General features: G+C 54.3%; 1 non-coding gene across 1 annotated transcript; it reads right to left on the reverse strand.

The window, feature by feature from the left end:
* Positions 1 to 14,145: 14,145 nt before the first annotated feature.
* LOC121149510 lies at positions 14,146 to 14,287 on the reverse strand. The gene has a single exon (XR_005882672.1). It is a non-coding gene; the product is annotated as a U4 spliceosomal RNA (small nuclear RNA).
* Positions 14,288 to 19,599: the final 5,312 nt, after the last annotated feature.

Consider the following 19,599-nt stretch of genomic DNA (forward strand, 5'->3'; position numbering starts at 1 on the left):
AGTTCAATTCAGCTCTGGCCGTTGTTGTCACTTGAGGAGCTAATCAATGGACAGATGCAAGATCTTCCTCTCTTTCTCTCCTTCTCTCTGTATATCTGATTTTGCAATTAAAAAAATAATAAATTAAAAAAATTGTATTTGAAAGGTAGAGAGAGACAGAGAAAAATCTCTTAAATACTTGCAACAGGCAGAGCAGGCCAGGCAGGATCCAGGAGCCTGAAGCTCCGTGTGAGTTTCCCGTGTGGGGTCCCGGGCCCGAGGCTCAGGGGGTGTGCATGAGCCAGAGAATGGAGCCTGGTTTCAAACCAGTCATTCCTCTATGGTGTGCTAAGAACTGCAGCAAACCGCCACCTGAAGTGGCCTTCAATTTCATTCCCTGTGACCAAGGAGGGGGCGTGTAGAGGGAGGAGCAGATGATAGGGACAGTTAAGGCCATGGGCAGCTTAAAATGTGGACGGAGGAGGCCGTGCTGGGAGAGGTCAGGAAGCTGCCGGCAGGCCGGGGCAGGGGCGGTGGAACCTGCAGGTATGGAAGCCAGCAGGGTGAGAGCAGGACTGGGACCCTCTTCCCCCCACCCCCCGCCACAGCCACCTGCCAAGAGCTGCTGCCTCTGCCTTAAGTAGCCAGAGTTGTCCCTGAGTGGGTCGGGGGCTGAGCATGACTTGTGCCAGAGGGGGGGAAGTCTGGGACAGGAAGCCCTGAGGACCCTCTGAGAAATCACTTGGTCCCAATGTATCCCCACTCCCACCCCACTCACCACCATGGGCTCAGAGCGAGATGGTAAGGAGTAGAAGAACCCAGCACCTGCCTGGGCTGCATCCAGCCAGGGTCCCTCTGCAGTCACTCCTCATAGCAAAGCGCTCTGTCCCCAAGTGCCTAAGAAGCCTTCTACTTAAATTCTCTCCCAGCCAGAGAGAACCCTGGGCCAGGATGAGGGGTGGAAAGAGAGTACCTGGGACACCTCCACAAGCAGCTTGCTGGGCCAGCTGGCAGTCCATCCTACCCACCCCCCACGTGTCCCCCTCCTCCCGCCATCCATCCATCCATCCATCCATCCATCCATCCATCCATCCATCTATCCATCCATCCATCCATCCATCCATCCATAGGCCAGGCCATCTGCAGCACCTCAGGTTCCAATTAGCTCAGTGATTAATACCTTGCCAGGTCTGTGTGCTGTGAACAACTCCCCTGGGAAAGGGTTTCCAAGAGATCTCTATGACCTCAGGGCCTGAGCTGGGGCAAGCCCGGACCGGCAGGTACTCAGACAGCTTCCCTGCACCCATGGGTGCCCCCACCCCCTCCACCAGCATAGCACTGGGGCTGGGAGGATCCCTGTCCCCCCAGCAGTACTGGAGACCTTCCTGACACCTTCTTGGTCCCCAAGAGACAGGCAGGACTGGGGGAGGCTGGGAGGGTAGCTCAGCCCCCCACTGAAGTTCCCCCTGGCAGGGGGTTTCAAAGGAAGGGACTTGTCCCCCTTCTTTTGGGGGCCTCCCTCCAGCTTCATCTCCTTGGCTGCCAGGGTGCAGAGAGCAGGAGTGTGGTGGGGGAAGGGCCCTCCCCAGGCAGGCAAGGGGGTGGGCTCCCCAGCATGGTGGAGCATTGTCCATCTGGAAAGGGGGGTGGGCAGTGATGTGGTGTTGCAAGTGGGGGAAACCTGGGAAGAGGTGACCCCTACCACCCCAGCAGACACTGGCCTTTCCAGCTCAGGGAGGTAGGCCTTCCTGGGGCTGGCCACAAGGCAGGGAGCATGTTGGGCTGGGGGGTGTGGGGTTTAGAGGGAGTAGGTCCAAATAGGCAGAAGCCAGCCTGGAATGGTAGGGGGCACTGACCTTGAGCCATGACCCCAGGTAGACGAGTGCCCGACAGGTGGTGGCCAGGTATCTACTGGGGAGTTTTGGCCAGGGCAAGGCTAAACCCAGGCTCCTTGAGCGATGCCCTCTGCCTGGCCAGAAGTCCCTAAGCCCCTCTCGGCTCCTGCCTTGGAAAAGCTCCAAGGGGGAACAGGAGCTAAGAGGCAGCAGCATTATAGAAAGAGATCTTTCACTTTCTGGTCTGCTCCCCAAATGGCTGCCATGGTCACGGCGAGACCAGGCCAAAGCCAGGAGCCTGGAACTCCATTCAGCTCTCCCACATGGGTGGCAGAGGGCCCAAGCACTTGAGCCATCCTCTGCTGCTTCCCCAGACGCATTAGCAGCGAGCTGGACTAGAAATGGAGCAGCCAGGACTCCAAATTAGAACTCTGCTATGGGACGCTGGGGCCGCAGGTGCCCATGAACCTGCATCGCTCTCTGCATCCCCACGCCCTGAGGTGTGGTATCCAAGCCGCCTTCCTCCTCTGGAATGGGAATAGAACGGGCGGCTACAGTGAGATGCTCAGCCCAAGACCACATGCCCAAGTCTCTGCCCTCTTCCCATGATCCATCTGGCATAAGCCTGTCTGCTCCTGGCTCTCTCCAGCCTGCTCTGATGCCTATTCCAAGTCCAGCTCCTTCATCACTCCTATCATGATGCTGAAGCGACAAGATGGAAACACCCAGGACATCCCTAAAGGGGCCAAAAGCCTGAGATGAATGGGGGGGGGGGTGGCGGGACACAGACAGTCCTGTGGTTTCTGGCCTCCAAGGCTCACCTTGCCCGCAGTGGCTCTTGTGAGTGGACCCTAGCAGAAGCCCACAAAGGCCCCCTGTGTGTCCAGTGAGGTACTGAACTCAGCTAGGCCACCAGCCAATCATCCGCTTATGGTCAGTCTGTCCTCACCTATGCCTGGGACCCATGTGACTGTAGGAAGGCAGCGCTGCCCACTGCTCAGCTGGGCTGTGGGTTCATGGGAAGTGGGCACAGGTTGGCTCTCCCTCCCCAGAGGCTGCCAACCTTGCCAACACCTGCCTGCCACCAACAGGGTCTGTCTGGAGCTGAGCCACTCTTGATCCTCCCTGCACCCTGCAGGACACCAATGGGCTGTCCTGCCTGGCTGACCTCCACACTCCAGGCGCTGTGACCAGGAGCCAGTCCCTGGGTACCCTGGTGTAATTTTCACTTTTAAAGTTTTTCAAAAGCAAGCAAACTCAGTGCTCAGTGTAGCGTTTCACTCAAAGGGACTTGCTCTTCAGGATGCACCTGCAGGGACAGGATGCCCAGGGAGATTGGCGTCAGAAGGAAACCAGGGGCTGCATCTGATGAGGCCTGGCATGACCCGAGAGAGTCAAGAGCAGCAGCCCAGGCCCACTCTGAGTATGAGACCCAAATGGCCGCTGTCTGGGAGGCCTTAGGGCCTTGGCTTGCAGCACACACTCCACGTATGCTGTCCCCAGCCCTCTCACACCGAGGGGAGCCATCTGTCAGGGCGCCTGGCCTGGGCACAGAACCTGCATCTCTTGCCACACTGGCTCAGGCTCATGCCCCATGCCCAGTGCCCTGTCCCAGAGCGCCTCAGTTTGTCCAGCACCCAGCTGCATGGATCATCGGGGCAGGAGATGGAGACAGCAACTTCCTCCCAGCCTGACACGGGCACCAGGGACAGTTCCACAGGAACCATCTGTCCTGGTTGCACTGTGTTGCTGATGACAGTGTTGTGTTCTAGGGACATGGCAAAGACAGGGTTTATTTTATTCTTAATTTTTTATTTATTTGAAAGGTAGAGAGACAGACATGGAGATTGGACACCCACTAGTTCACTTGCCAAATGCTTACAACAGCTGGAGCTGATGGAGCCAAGAGCTCCATCCAGGTCTCTCACGGTGCAGGGGCCCAAGGACTTGAGCTGCATACTCTGCTGCCTCCCTGGGTGTGCGTGAGCAGAGAGCTGGGGCAGAAGTGGAAGATCTGGGGCTGCACCAAGGCACTGTGACACGGGATGTGGGTGTCCCTAGCAATGTCCCAACCAGTATACCAGAGGTTTGTTTTGGCCCACAGTTCCGGGCTATATCTGTGACGACCTGGCCACTGGCAGAGTGCCCAGGCGTCACAGGGCACCACGTGGTGAGAGGCAGGGAGCTGGGGAGAGACCTGGCCAAGCCGGCAGGGTAACACAGCCACACTTGAAGAAAGCTGCGAACCTGGGGCTAACAGATCAACTCCCTCGTGAGGCTGGGACACGATCACCTCTCCCATGTCTCACCTGGTCCCTCCTCCACTTTGGGGGTTCAGGTTCAAGGCAGACTTCCAACCTGTAGCACTCACCGTATTGAAGTCCCCATGTGTGGTGGGCTTTGGTGCCAGGCTAACATCGCTGCTTGGGATGACATTGCATCCCTCCGTTCAAGGCCAAGGACCTACTTCTTCCACTCCAGCTCCCTTCTAATACATACCCTAGGAGACAGCAGGTGGAATCTCTGGCTATGCGTCTTTTTGCCTCTTGAATAAATGAGTAAAAATGTAAGAATAAAATGCTGTTTTGTGGGCTGGGGGGTGGGGGTGGGGTCTGGCGCAGTGGCCTAGCCTTTCCTTGAATGAACCTGGATCCCATATGGGCTTCCCATCCAGCTCCCTGCTTGTGACCTGGGAGAGGAGTTGAGGATGGCCCAAAGTCTTGGGACCCTGCACCTGCATGGGAGACCTGGAAGAAACTCCTGGCTCCTGGCCTCAGATTGGCGCAGTACTGGCCTTTGTGCTCACTTGGGGAGTGAATCAGCAGATGGAAAGTCTTCCTCTCTGTCTCTCCTCCTCACTATATATCTGACTTTCTAATAAAGAGAAATAAAATCTTTAAAAAAAAAAAGCCCCCTGGCTATGCTCAGCCTGCCAATGTCTTCCTGGGGACCCCGTTCCCAGACACACTTACCTCCTCCACTCTCTGAAATGCCTTTACTTCTTTTCTCATTCGTGTAAAATCCGGCTCCGCCCGCCGCTCCATACCAGCCCATCAGCCTGGGCAATGACCTCAGCCACAGCCATTGACACAGGGTGCCCATTGGGCCCTGGACTTTGCTTTCCTTTTCCCCACAAATTTGGTCGTCATTTCTTGTCTGTTGTGGCCCAAGTCAGGCACATCTTGGGTCTGGGACAAGAGACATGGAGCTGGACTGGCTGGCAGTGTCTGAGGGGCAGGAGACCCAGCCCAGCCCCCGATTTGGGAAAGAAGCACCTACGTGGGAGACCCCGAGGAAGCTCTCACTGGGTGGCCCTTGGCAAGTTTCTGCGACCCCTTCATCCCCCAGCTCCCTCACCTGCCGACAGCAGATCCTAACCACACCTGGAACTCTAGTTCATCCCAGTAGAATGAAGGCTTGCCCACATATCTGTGGGGTCCTAACACAGAGCCTGGCACACACGGCACGGCCAGAGTGTGAGGGTGAGGACGACGGGCAAGTTTATGTAGCAGAAGGAGCAGGAATGCTAGATAAGGTTGTTTAACTGTGTGCAGGTCTGGTTAGTATTACAGAAACCATAAAGCTGTCAAGTTCCTATCAGCCACACGGGTCACCCCTGGGTCACCCCCCTGCTGGCCCCGGCCCTCTCAGTGGCCAGGTGTGGGTTGTTAATCAGAAACCTCAGCTGCCCGCCCACGCCTGCTGTTTATTTTGCTGCTGGAACCTCGGGACAGCCTTGTGCACTGGTCGGACCTCAGCCTGGGGACCTAAATGATCAGCAAGAAAAGTTTTTTCAATCAAGCCAAGCCTGGGGAATGAGAGGGGGTAGAGGGGATAGGCCAGCCAGGGTGCCTGTTCCACCTCGGCCAGATGGTGTTGGCAGGACCGGCAGAGGGGCTCGGGAAAGGACTTGGAGGGGCCGGGTAGGGAGGCCTAGCCCCGGGCAGCTGCAAAGCCCGTCTGTGAGCTTGGCCATGGGAACGGCTCTCCAGGGCCAACCATGGTTCCTGGCCCCTGGCCACGCTGGCTTCACATCCCTGGCCACACGGAGCTCCTTCCCTGAGTTCCCGGAGCTCTGGCAGCAGGACCCAGAAGTCTGTCCACCCTTCTGCTGGCCCCACTGGCCTGTGGAGGAGGGCGGGATGCAGCCAAGTGGAGCTGGGAGCCCAGAAGGGCTTAGCAGCAACCTGCGGACTGGCCCTGCGCCTCCTCTTCCTCCTCCACCCACTGCTGCCCAGGCTGCCAAGGGCCTACCACTAGAGACATGCTGATATTGCTTAGTAAAAGTAGACCCAAAGGTGCGGGTTTTGAGTCCCGACTGCTCTATTTCCTATACAGCTCCCTGTTAATCACCTGGGAAAGTAGCAGAGGATGGTGCAAGTCCTTGGGCCCCTGCAGCTACGTGGGAGACCAGGAAGAAGTTCCCAGCTCTGGATCTGCCCAACTCTGGCCATTACATCCATTTGGGGAGTGAAGCAATGGATAGAAAATCTGTCTCTCCTTTTCTTTCTGTAAATCTTCCTTTCAGATAAAAAAAAAAAAATCTTTAAAACAAAGCACCCAAAGACACAATGTGAACTACACGTTATTTATAAATCTCTAATAGATACTAAGGGAGTGAAAACAAACGTGTGAAGTTCAGTTTAGTAATATATTCCATTTAATCTGATTTACCTGACACATTTCAATATATAATCAACATACAAATTAGTAATGAGATACTTTGCATTTAAAAAAAAGTTTTAAAATTTTTGTTGGAAAAGCAGATTTACAAAGAGGAGGAGAGGCAGAAAGATCTTCTACCTGCTGGTTCGCTCCCTTTGTGGCCGCGACGACGGCTGGACCGAACCGAAGTCAGGAGCCAGGAGCTTCTTTTGGGTTTCCCACGCAGGTGCAGGGTCCCAAGGCCTTGGGCTGTCTTCCACTGCTTCCCCAGGACACAAGCAGGGAGCTGGATGGGAAGGGGAGCAGCTGGGATGCAAACTGGTACCTCTGTGGATTGTCTGCTTTACAAGGAAGAAGATAAGTCAGTTGAGCTATTGTGCCAGCCCCAAGATATTTTGCATCTTTTAAAAAAATTTGTATTACAAAGTTAGATATACAGAGAGGGGGTGTTGGGGTCCATGCAGTGGATGTGGGGGACACGAAGGTGTGAAGAGTATTGTTCCATTGCAGGCAGGGCTGCAAGGAACTTCCGCTGTTTGGCAGGGCCCGGTGGACGTCTCTACAACCACCTGAATGCAGCGCCACCTTCTTTTGCGTGGACACCTGACCACCCTGCGGAAGAATTCTAATCCATCCAGGCATTGTTTGCTACTGTGAGGCTGGCCTTTTACTCAATGTGAGCTGGAGGTTAATGTCCATAATAATGTCTTGCAAAAGGGCCTTCTATTATTCCTACAGTCTTGGCTGTCCCCATTGACCTTATGCTAATCAAAGGACCTATATTTAGAGTTTCATTCTTTCCTCATTTTTTTTTAATAAAGATTTATTTATTTATTGGAAAGTCAGATATACAGAGAGGAGATGAGACAGAGAGGAAGATCTTCCGTCCGATGATTCACTCCCCAAGTGAGCGCAACAGCCGATGCTATGCCGATCCGAAGCCAGGAGCTTCTTCCGGGCATCCCACATGGGTTCAGGGTCCCAAGGCTTTGGGCCATCCTCAACTGCTTTCCCAGGCCACAAGCAGGGAGCTGGATGGGAAGTGGAGCTGCCGAGATTAGAACTGGTGCCGATATGGGATCCAGGCGCGTCCAAGGTGAGGACTTTAGCCGCTAGGCCATGCTGCCGAGCCCTGTATATGTATTTAAAAAAACATAAATTTCCTTTTCTATATTAAAAAAAAAATCACTTACTATGTATTTTACTGTAAGAGGGGCGGGCAAAGAGAGCTTCCTGGACAAAAAACTAAATTGGCTTCTTTAGGAAAGACAAACAGGTTGGTAGGAGAACAGATAAGAATGTTTGTGAAAATATTTGCCTGTCTAGGTAGGAGTGGTCCTGTTCTCTGGCCACACAACTTCTCCCAAGAGGGGATTTGGCACACCTGCACTTCCCAAGTGCCCAAGAGGAGCTGCTGCTGCTGGCGTGGAGGAAGCTCCTTGGCGGCCCACGGGGCCTCTGGCCAACCTCCAGTGTCCTCGGCTCCGCCGAAGCCAGGCCAGACGCGACCTTAGAGGGCCTGGCAGATGCAAGAGCCCGGTCCCAGGCCTGGGCGAGCATCCCCTGGCTACAACTCCACCCAGATTGTATGGGGCGGGTGGGGTGGGAGGCTGCTGGGTGCCTATACCTGGCCAAGGACCCAGGCTAGGAGGGAGCCAGGCCTGTGGGCATGGTGGCCTCCTGGCTAAGCAACCCAGCACTCCTTGCCCCAGTGCTGGCACACACCCTGAAGGTGGCAGGCAGGAACCTGCTACAAGGGAGAGGGGAGAGGACAGCTACCTCAGGGTGTCTTAGCAGCACTCCCCTCCCTGGGAGGAATGGCAAGATCCAGAACTCTCCAAGGGTAGAGGCCGTGTCCAGGGGTCAGGCTGCCAATGTCCTGCATGCCAATCTGCCTCCCTTAGCGGATGGGTGAGGTGGGCGGGAGAGCACAGGATGCTAACGCGGCCTCCAGGACTCCCTGCTGAGGTGCAGCCCCCACCCTCTCCCATCCCCAACCCCTCACAATCCCACTGATTGAACCCTTTTTCATCAAATCCCCCGATACCCAGAGGTGGGGATAGGAGGAGCCTGTGTGCCTCCCCTCTGTGCAGGGCTGGGGACAGGTCGCCTGTGGGCAAGGCTAGGCTCAGGGGGATAGTGATGTAACTGCAGGCCTGGCTTGCAGCAGACGCCCAGGGTGCCCAGGGCCCTGGCTACAGTGCCAGGAGGAGTCCCAGGCAGGCGGTGTCCTTGTCCCAGCTCAGCTCTGTGCTTTCCCAGATCCCGGGCTCTCTCCTAGTGGCCCCCTTCCAGGCTCTGGCATCCACCGCTGGCTCCTGGTGGGCCTGTGTGACTGGGTGGGTGGGGGTGACCCACTCGGCCAGGATGGTAGAGCACCCCTCTGTGGACTCCTAAAATCTGTCTAAGGGACAAGAATCCTGGTCCTTGGTTTTTGCCAACCCCTGGGGAGTTTGCCTTGGGAAGAGAGGGCAGAACTGCTTAGAGGGTCCCCAAGGATGCTGCCCTCACCAGCTCCCAGGCCTGGCTCACTGGGGCACCGTGCACCCCAAAGAGGATGCCCAGCACACACGGAGGGGCTGATGTGGTTGGAAATAGGTTCTGAACAGTGGCCAATGGGAGGCCTAGGCCCGCAAGACACCAGTCCAGCCACTCTCAGTGGGCTGTCTGAAGGCAAGAGCCTGGAAACTCCATCCAGGTCTCCCACATGGGTGGCAGGGACGCAAGGACCTGGGCCACCTTCGGCTTCCTTCCCCGGGCACATTAGCAGAGAGTTGGACCCAAAGTGGGGCTCATCTGCAATGCTGGTGTCACAGGTGGCTGCCTACGTGACGGCTTGCTGCAAGGCCCACTTGGGTGCCCGTTTGTGCATCTCGCCCACTTGGATACCTGTCTCATGTCTCATCCTTGCTCCATTCCTGGCCTAAGGGGCACCCACGGCTGTAGCTGTTTTCTGCATCCTGGTGCTGGGTCTGTAGCTGGGAGCCAAATATTGACCCGATTTCGACAAATCTACAGCAGTAGCTTTTGAGCTTTGAAACCATTTCCACTTGGCAAGGGCAAATGTTTATTTTCTAAGGAGAATGCCCGCAGTGGCTCAGGTGCTGGCATGTTAGGATGAGGGTCTGCAGGTCCCACTGCCCCACTGCTCAGGAGCGGCCAGGGGTTGGGGGAACGGACGGGCACCTGTCCAGGGAACTTGAGCAGAGGATCAGAAATCAAAGCTCTTGATACAGATTCAGCCCCACACCCCCTTCTGGGAGCATGCCATGGGGCACAAGAGGGGGCAATTTTAGGGCCCAGTGGAGCACCTATGTGCATACACCTGTCCAGACAGGACCCCTGGCCTATAAGTGTGTGTAAGTGGACATAACAAAACTGGTAAGAGACATGGCCACGCAGCTGAGACCCAGCAGGTGAAGGCGTGGAGGGCAGCCCTTACAGGTTCTTGAGCCATGTTCCCCTCAGACTGCGTGATCCTAACGCATGCCCCTCATGCCTCTTGCGGGATTTGGGCCCAGGCCTTGAGCGTGCCTGAGCCTCAGTTGCTCCATCTGTAGGGTGGGGAGGTGATGGTGAGTGGTACACAGAGGCACATGTGTGTTCATGCGTGTGTGCCAGGCACAAAGCTCAGGCTCCATAAAAAGTGCTACCAGGGCTGTCATGCTGATCTAACAGGCTAACCCTCTGCCTGCAGCGCTAACATCCCATATGGACACTGGTTCAAATCCCAGATGCCCCTCTGACAGCTCACTATACTGGTGAAACACATGGGGGACCTTGAGGGCCCCACCATAAACTCATGTAGCCCCCAGTTCGCAGGGAGCCGCATTACACTTCATCTGGGATGGTCCTATGGGAGGGAGGTAGAAGGAGGTTTGGTACACAACCTTAAAACTGGGGATGCCTGGGCCCGGCGCAATAGTGTGATGGTTAAGGTCCTTACTCTGCACACGCCGGGATCCCACATGCGCACCCGTTCTAGTCCTGGCGACCCCACTTCCCATCCAGCTCCCTGCTTGTGGCGTGGGAAAGCAGTTGAGGACAGCCCAATGCTTTGGGATCCTGCACCTGTGTGGGAGACCTGGAAGAAGTTCCTGGCTCCTTGCTCCAGATCGGCATAGCACCAGCTGTTGCGCTCACTTGGGGAGTGAATCAGCGGAGGAAGATCTTCCTCTCTGTCTTGCCTCCTCTCTATATATCTGATTTTCCAATAAAAATAAAATAAATCTTTTTTTAAAAAAATCTACTTATTGGGACCGGTGTGGTGGCATAGTGACTAAAGTCCTTGCCTTGCCTTGAACACATCAGGATCCTGTATGCACTCCCAGCAGCTCCACTTCCCATCCAGCTCCCTGCTTGTGGCCTGGGAAAGCAGTCGAGGACGGTACAAAGCCTTGGGATCCTGAACCTGTGTGGGAGACCTGGAAGAGGTTCCTGGCTTCAGATTGGTTCAGCTCCAACCGTTTTGCTCACTTGGGGAGTGAACCATCAGACAGAAGATCTTCCTCTGTGTCTCTCCTCCTGTCTCTATATATCTGACTTTGCAATAAAAATAAATACATCTTTTAAAAATATCTATTTATTTACTTTAAAGGCAGAGTGACAGAGAGAGATTTCACCCTCTGGTTCACACCGTATGTCGAAGCAAGGAGCCAGGAGCTCTCTCTGGGTCTTCCCTGTGGGTGGGGGGCCTCAAGTACTTGGACTGTCCTCTGCTGCTCTCACAGGTGTACCAGCAGGGAGCTGGATGGGAAGTGGAGTGGCAGCAGGTGCAGTGGCACTCTGCTTTGGGATCAGCTGGTCGCAGGCTTGTCCCACTGCCACATCACGCTGTCTTCTCCCTTGAATCAGCTCACAGGCACTTGGTCTGCTCCCACGTCTTGGCTGTCGGGGAGAGGACCACAGCACACAGAGGGACTGCAGAAGTCTCTCCCACAGGCTGGCTTCATTTCCATCTTACGTTTTCCCAGTAGCAGGCTAGCCAGATCACATGATAGTTCTATTTTTGATTGTGGGTACTACCTTGCATTCCTTCCCAAAGTAGGCAGAGGTTTGCTTTTCTCCATGTCCTTGCCAATACCGACTGTGTTTTTTAGATAACAGCTGTTCTTACTGGGATGGAGTGATAGCTCATTACTGGTTTTGGTAGTTCCCTGTGGATAGGTGATGGGGAGCATTTTGCCATAAACCTCTATGTCTTCTTTGTAGAAATGTCTATTTAGGTCTGTTGTCCATTTTTATTATATACACTACATATATTTTACAGATTGATTGATTGATTTCTATTTGAAAGTCAGATCTATAGAGACAGAGAAAAATATCTTACATCTGTTGGTTTACTCCTCAAATGGTCACAACAGCTGGAGCTGAGTCAATCCGAAGCCAGGATCCCGGAGCCTCTTCCTGGTCTCCCACACAGGTGCAGGGTCCCAAGGCTTTGGGTCGTCCTGGACTACTTTCCCAGGCCACAAGCAGGAAGCTGGATGGGAAGTGGAATGGCTGGGATACAAACTGGCACCCATATGGGATCCCAACACAAGCAAGGAGAGGACTTTAACCACCAGGCTGCTTTGCCAGGACCAATTTTTTGTATATGGCAGCGTGATGGAGGAGAGAGAGAATCTACCATCTGCTGGTTCACTCTCCCCAAATACCAAGGTCGGCCAACCTGAAGCCTAGAGCTTAGATCTCCTCTGAGACTTCCATGTGGATAGCAAGGGCCCAGGTACTTGAACCATTACCTGCTGTCTTCCAGGCACACATTAACAGGAAACTGGAATGAATGCAGGTGTTGGGACTCAAGCTGGCACTGAGATATGGGATACAGGGTTCCCAAACAGCTGCTTATCCTACTGAGCCAAACGCCAACTCCTGGGTTACTTCATTCCCCTTGCTTGGCACCCACCAGTGCCATGCTGTCCTCAGCTTATTATTATTATTATTATTATTATTATTATTATTATTATTATTATTATTAACTATTTCAAAGGCAGCGAGACAGAGATTTCTCACCTGCCGAGTCAATTCCCCAGATGTTTGCAACAGTCCAAGTTGGGTTAGGCCGAAGTCAGGAATTCCATCCGGGTCTCTCACATGGGCAACAGAGACCCAGCTGCCTGAGCCTTCACCTGCTGCTCCCAGGGTGTGCATTAGCAAGAAACTGGACTGGACTGGAAGCAGCTCCAAGGACTCGGACCGTAGCACTCTGACACAGGATGCATCTGTTGCAAGCGGCATCTTGGCTGCCTGGCTGCTCCCTCCATTGATCGGAATTGGACCAAATCCCACGTCATGTGCATCGATGTGGCTCCCGGAGTGTGTGGCATTGAAAGCCAAAGCACCCCCAGGGACCTGTCCTCCCGTTCAGACTTGAGCGTTGCTGGGGCCAGCGTGCACTCTCACGTGAGAGCAGGTACCGCGAGTCCGTGTGGCCTGCAGCAGCACCCGCTAGAGTCTGCGTGCTGGGTCAGTCACCCCCAGTGTCTGTTGAAGCCGAACCCCCACAGCAGGGACGTGCGGAGGCGGACGCTGAGGCTGTGATCAAGTCACGGTGGGGAGGGCCCCTTTGAGCATCTGTGAAAGCACCCCACGGGGCTTTTTCTGGCCCTGTGCACTTTGTGAACACAGTGAAGGTGCTGGTCATGAGAAACAGGCCTTTGTCTGACCCTGAACCTGCTAAGAGCTTTGACCTTGGGCTTCTGGACTCCAACACTAACCCTCATGAGTGACCTGTCGTGTGGCAGTGGCTGGGAATGGCCAGCAGAGCCAGGACCGTTTGTTCAACACTGGTTTATTGTTGTTTTACAGTTTTAGAATTTATTGTATTTGTTTCAATGTCAGATTGAGAGACAAGAGGAGAGAGAGATCGCCCCTCCATTAGTTCATCCCTCAAATGCCTGCAACAGCCAGGGCTGGGCCAGGCTGAAGCCAGGAGCCAGGAGCTCAATCCAGGTCTCCCACATGGGTGGTGGGGGTCCAGGTGCTTGTGCCAATCCCTGCTGCCAGCCTGAGTGCCCAGCATCAGGAAGCCGGAACCAAAGCAGAGATGGTGGCCTAACCCGGGCCCAGACAGGGTCTGCCTGCTGTGCTAGACACTCGCTCCTAACCCCGGCTGTGAGGACTCCAGCATTGAGGCTTAAGCCCATGACATGGTTATGATGCCATCTTATTGGCAAACAGCATCAGATCTCACAAGCAAAGAGGTTAGCCCCTCTTCAGATGCCAGCCCGAAACAGGGCGCTGGGTTACCCACACTTCGGCTGGACCAACTATAAATCAGGGGATACTACCACCAAGTCCTCATCCTCTGGTCCCATAATTTGCTGGGACTCGGGGAAACACTTGGCTATCATTTACCGACTTATTATAAAGGAAGCAAAATGGGAAATTTTTCTTTTTTTTTAAAGATTTATTTTATTTTTATTGGAAAATCAGATATACAGAGAGGAAGAGAAACAGAGAGGAAGATTTTCTGTCCGACGGTTCACTCCCCAAATGACCGCAACGGCCTGTGCTATGCCGATCCGAAGCTAGGATCCAGGAGCCTCTTCCGGGTCTCTCACGCGGGTGCAGGATCCCAAGGTTTTGGACCGTCCTTGACTGCCTTCCCAGGCCACAAGCAGGAAGCTGGATGGGAATCAGAGCTGCCAGGATTAGAACCAGCACCCATATGGGATCCTGATGTATTCCAGGCGAGGACTTTAGCCGCTAGGTCACGCCGCTGGGCCTGGGAAATTTTTTTCAATTAGCAATAATCGCCCCACGGATAAACTTCATTGGCTACGATACTGCCAATGTGCAAAGCTGAAGGAAGCAAAACAAAGGGGCTGCCTAAAGCCACAGGTGCTCCCAGACCCCAGCACTGCCAAGAGCCACAAGCTCTGGGACCCTCACAGCTTGAGAACTTTCAGAACCCAGCCTCCCTCCCCATCTGGCTCTCACTGGTGAGCAGCCTTCACCCTGAAGCTAACTCAGCCCTGCCTTGTCTGGATCCCCTCCTTCTCAGAGGCCTCTCCTCTCCCTACCCCTTATCAGTGATGAGTCACGCCCACGGCGCAGCAGATTCTGAGAGCAGAGGAGGCTCAGAGCCAGGAACCTGGAACAGAGACACCGCGCAGATGCACACACGTACGGGCAAGCACGTATCAGCTGCGGGGAACACGCCTTGTCCTCGCACCTGACGCTCCCTTCACTTCTGTCGTGTCACAGGTCCCCTGAGGGCTTGCCATTCACTCTCCACTGTGGCCTGCTCTGTGCCATCTTGATAGGTTGGGCACCCACACCCCATGCACGTCACACAACCTCCGGGTCCCTGGAGCTGTGACAGCTGCACGACAGCCACCAGTTCTCCTTTGCAGGGATGCTCTGAGATTTCTTTTCTCTCATTTTTTAAGATTTATTTATTTTCTTTGGAGACAGACAGAAAGATCTTCCATTCGCTAGTTCATTCCCCAAATGGTTACAACAGCCAGAAGCCTTCTCCAGGTCTCCCACGCAGGTGAAGGGTCCCAAGGTTTTGGGCCGTCCTTGACTGCTTTCCCAGACCAGCCAGGAGCTCTTCTGGGTCTCCCACGCGGGTGTAGGATCCCAAGGCTTTGGGCTGTCCTCAACTGCTTTTTCCAGGCCACAAGCAGGAAGCTGGATGGGAAGCAGGGCTGCTGGGATTAGAACCGGCACCCATATGGGATTCTGGGCTTGCAAGGTGAGGACTTTAACCACTATGCTATTGCACCAGGCCCCAACCATGAAATTTCAACTAGGATTGACCACTCCCCAGCCCTACTTTCCTCCCTGCCAGTAGGGTGGTGAATAGAGCCCAGGGTGGCTCCCTTTGAAGACAGGTTACCCAGCACTGCACGGAGGCAGAGCCAAAATTTCAGTTTGTATTCCTGGTGCTGACTCCAAGTTCTGGGAACAGCTAGTTCAAAGCCCAGCTCTGCTGCCCAGCCTCTGGGCCCTGGCAGGCACTTACCTTCATCCCACGCCAGCGTCCGTGTTTGCAAGAAAAACCACACAGAGCTCAACAGCATGCCACTCCCAGCTGCCAATCTCCGATGCCAATTAGGAATGCCACTGCCACATCGCCAGTCAACGCAGCTCAAACTGTGGGGACAAAAGCCCCCAAACTGACCATCTCCTATCTAGGCCAAGTTCCTCCTGGGGCCCTGCAGCAGGCGTGCTAGCTGGGAAACATCCAGACTCCACAGGGTCTGAAGACATTAGACCACCTCTGCTTCTACTCCGATTGGTGGGAATCAGAATGGAAGCTCCTGGACTTGAGCCCATGGCACCTTCATGCCCCGGTGAGGGCGGGCAGGGTGGCATGGGGTGGAGATGGCAGGATCAGGCTGCAAGGCAACTGGCACCTGGGCAGCCATCCCTCTGGTCCCCTTGCTTGGCCGTGGCACTGCTGAGCTGGCTAGCTGCTCCACCCCAGCTCCTGAGCCCCACCGAGCCACGCAGTCCCTGGAGGCGCCCCTGCACGAGGGTTCTGCTGTGATTCCGCTGCTTTCCCAGACACATTAGCAAGTTGCTGGATGGAAAGCAGAGCAGCCAGGACGCCAACACGCATGCACATGGAATGCTGGCATCCCAGTCAGTGGCTGCACCACAAAGTCCTGGTTCCCAGCAATAAAATTCTGCTGTTTATAAAACACCCAGTCTAAGATAATTCTGTGATAACGAGCAGGAGTGGAGAGGGATGACAACAAGCTCAAAGTTCCGTTTATCAAGCAGTCATGTTCCTAGCTCCTCTTGGATGCTGTTTCAAATGTTGAGCACATGCTGCCACGCATCAAGTGACAGAATTGAAGGCACTGCAGTTCTGCCTTTGTCTTCAGCTGGCCTTGTTTATCCAGAAGACACTGTTTAAACAGAGGAAGAGGTGCTGCAGGGTTGCGGGACCAAAATAGCAACAGGAATCAAGGAGGGAACTCAAGAGTGGGCACTCCTGGGAAGCAACTTTCCAAGATACACCTGCCAGGCCACAGGGCATGGGGGATGGAGTGGCAGTCTTCCGCTGGCTAGACTATACCCCCCCACACACACTCCTTGACCAGGGGTTGAACCTGCTTCCTTTCAAGTCCAAGCCCCCCACCAAGCATGTAGGACCACCTTCTTCGATCTCAGTTCACAGGAGATGAGTTTGAAACACCAGTTCACCTGGGGAAACTGAGGCTGGGAAAGAAGAGACACCTCCTGAGGATGAGGGGTGAAGCTTTGCGCAGTGACTTTGGTGTCCCTAGGAATCAGTTAGGAGCCAGGGGGAGGAGGGCCAGGCCGTCCCTGCCCCCCTCAGAGTTCATTTACATCTCATTGGAATCAGCTTCCTATAGACTCAACCACCGGAGAGGGCACTCTTACAGGATCCTGGGACTCCCTTTGTGGTCCCTAGTCACCTCCCCTGCGCAGGGCCAGACCAACCCTCAAACCCTCTTGAGGGGCAGTGCTGCCTCCTACCCAGGCACCTTGGGGTGATGGCCCTGTCTGCGCCAGGCCCTGGCAGGCAGAGGGATGCCTGGGTGTCGCTAACACCCAGCCCAGTCACTCGAACAAACGCCACGAGATAAATGGATGCTTACAATCAAGTGTTTATTCAAGCGAGCACACACCAAACAGGATGGGGGGAGCCACCGAGAGCGCCCTTGACTTCGGTCTCGGTCTCTGGACGTCTGTTGGCTTTGGCTCCGGCCTCGTGGGAGCCTGCTGGCTTCAGTGACTGGGACCAAGGCATGGGTTTTTATACAATTCAGGGGGTCAAGCAATCAGGTGTTACAACGTTTTGATTGGTTATTACATGTTATCTATCAATAACATCTGCTTTCTCTTAGTTCTGAAAAACATGTCTTTTTGCATATTTATCAAGACACATTTTCTTCTTCTTTTATCATTTTTACCATAACTTGTTTTTCCTGACATGCTTACGTACGTTAGGGCTTTGTGACAGGAGTGATAGCAGAGGGCTTACGCACATGGGAGCACCTTGACAAGGATGATAAGGCAGGGCTTGCACACATGGGAGTCTGACAGCAGCGATAGGAGAGGAGCCCCATTTCACCAGTAGTTTAGGAAGATGGAGTCACCTCTGCTCAAAAACTCCAACATACATTCTATATCCATTACTAAGTCACAGCATGACTTACATAGGAGGTCTACTATTACAGCTATTTCTGGGTCATCAATTTCAGACAAAAGTGCAGTAATATTAAGGATATAATTGAGGTTATTAATAATGTTACTTCCCAAATCTCCCATAGATTCATTTTTATCTACATCCATGTTAAGTATGTATTGATGGAGCAGTATAGATGCAGATGGCAGTAAATGACCACTTCCAACCACACTGTTCCTATCACTGGGAGAGGCATACTAGGACCTGACAGGTGTGGGGACACCCAGGCACTGCTTTGCCACCCCAGCAACCTCCCCAGGCCTTCACTACCCTTGCTGGCAGCCCTCCCAGCAGTTCCCTGCCTTCCTGGTGAAAGACAAATTTACAGAGAGAGGGAGAGACAGAGAAAGATCTTCCGCCTGCTGCCTCACTTCCCATAGGCCACAGCAGCGGGAGCTGAGCCGATCTGAAGCCAGGAGTTGGAGCATCTTCCCGATATCCCGTGTGGGTGCAAGTTCCCAAGGCTTTGGGTCATCCTCGGCTGCCTTCCTAGGCCATAAGCAGGGAGCTGGATGGGAAATGGAGCAGCTGAAACATGCATTGGTGCCCACATGGGATGCTGGTGCTGGTCTCAGAGAAGTCTGACCTGCTGGCTCACTCCCCAAAAGCCAGTAATAGGCAAGGCTGGGAAAAACAATCTGGGTCTCCCATGTGAATAGAAGGGCTCCCCAGGGATCAGGGACAGAGCCAGGGCTGGGGCCCAGGCACTCTTACGTGGACTGTGGGCAGGTGTCACTCCAGTCCCTCCCAGAGCCACCAGGAGGAAGACTGAGCAAGTGCGGCCTCCCCCGCCACCAGGTAAACCCGGGCCTCCTCTTCCAAGACCCCCAGAAATTCACCCCCAATGATCTCCCACCTTGAGCTTGGCCCTGAGGAATACTGGGGGGCCAGGACCCACCCCCGTCCTGCCCCTAGGCTTTCACTTCCAGCAGCAAGTCTTCCCTGATCCCCTCCACCCCGCCTCACCCCAGGAGTCCCAGGTCATTTTTCCCGGGGTAGCCCTGGCTGTCCCACCCCCAACCACAGGTAGTCCCGGACTGTGCCCTGACTCAGAACGGATCTTTTATATAGAGTCTGGAGAGCATGGTGCTTGGCAATTGGCTGTCTTTCAGAAGCCAGTGTTTGCAGATTAGCTGAGTTTCAGCCTTGGCGCTCGGGGATTGGCTGACTTTCAGAGGTGGCCACGCTCAAGTGAGGCCGCTGCTGCTTGGTTGGCTCTCAGAAGTGACGTGTCGCCCCGGAATGGCGCTGTCGTTGATTGGCTGGAGTGTGTTCCGCTGTTGAGTAACTTTGTCCAGTGATTGATTGGATCAGGATTAACATGCTCTGTGGGACTTGTTCCGGACTTGGGAGTGGTTTGCAAAACGTTTCCCATTCTTGCATGCAGAGGCTAGAGCCTCCACTTCCCTGAGCCGTGGTCACCTCTCCTCCAAGCGCCGGGACTGTCAGTGTCAGCCCAGGACTGGCCGTTTGTGCCTTCCCACCTCTTCCTGGTGTGTCCCCCACGGGGACCTGGGGCTGCATGCCCCAGGGGAGCCAGCGCCCAGAGCTTGGAGTGGTGGTAGCTAGGAGAAACATAGGCTGAAAATGTTATGAAACACCCAAAGCTGGTTGGGAGGGACTGCTAAGGAACTCCCAAAGTGGGTGGTAGAGGAATACCTCCTTGGAAAGCTCAGAGCAAGGCATTGGGAAGATATTGCTTAATTCCCAGGCTCCCTGTGGAGTTAGGGAACAAAGATCCATGCATGCTTGTGTTCATTTATTCATTTAAAGGTTTATCTATTGATGTGAAAGGCAGAGTTACAGAGAGGCAGAGATATGGAGAGATAGTCAGCAAGTGAGATCTTCGATCTGCTGGTTTATTCTCTAAGTGGGAGCTACGTTGGCAGGACTGGGTCAGTCCAGAGGGAGAAGCCAGGAATTCCACCTGGGTCTTGCACACAGGTG

This window comes from Ochotona curzoniae, unplaced genomic scaffold (genome assembly GCF_017591425.1).
Source record: "Ochotona curzoniae isolate NIBS_2020 unplaced genomic scaffold, NIBS_Ocur_1.0 scaffold_4701, whole genome shotgun sequence".
In the NCBI taxonomy this organism is placed as follows: domain Eukaryota; kingdom Metazoa; phylum Chordata; class Mammalia; order Lagomorpha; family Ochotonidae; genus Ochotona; species Ochotona curzoniae.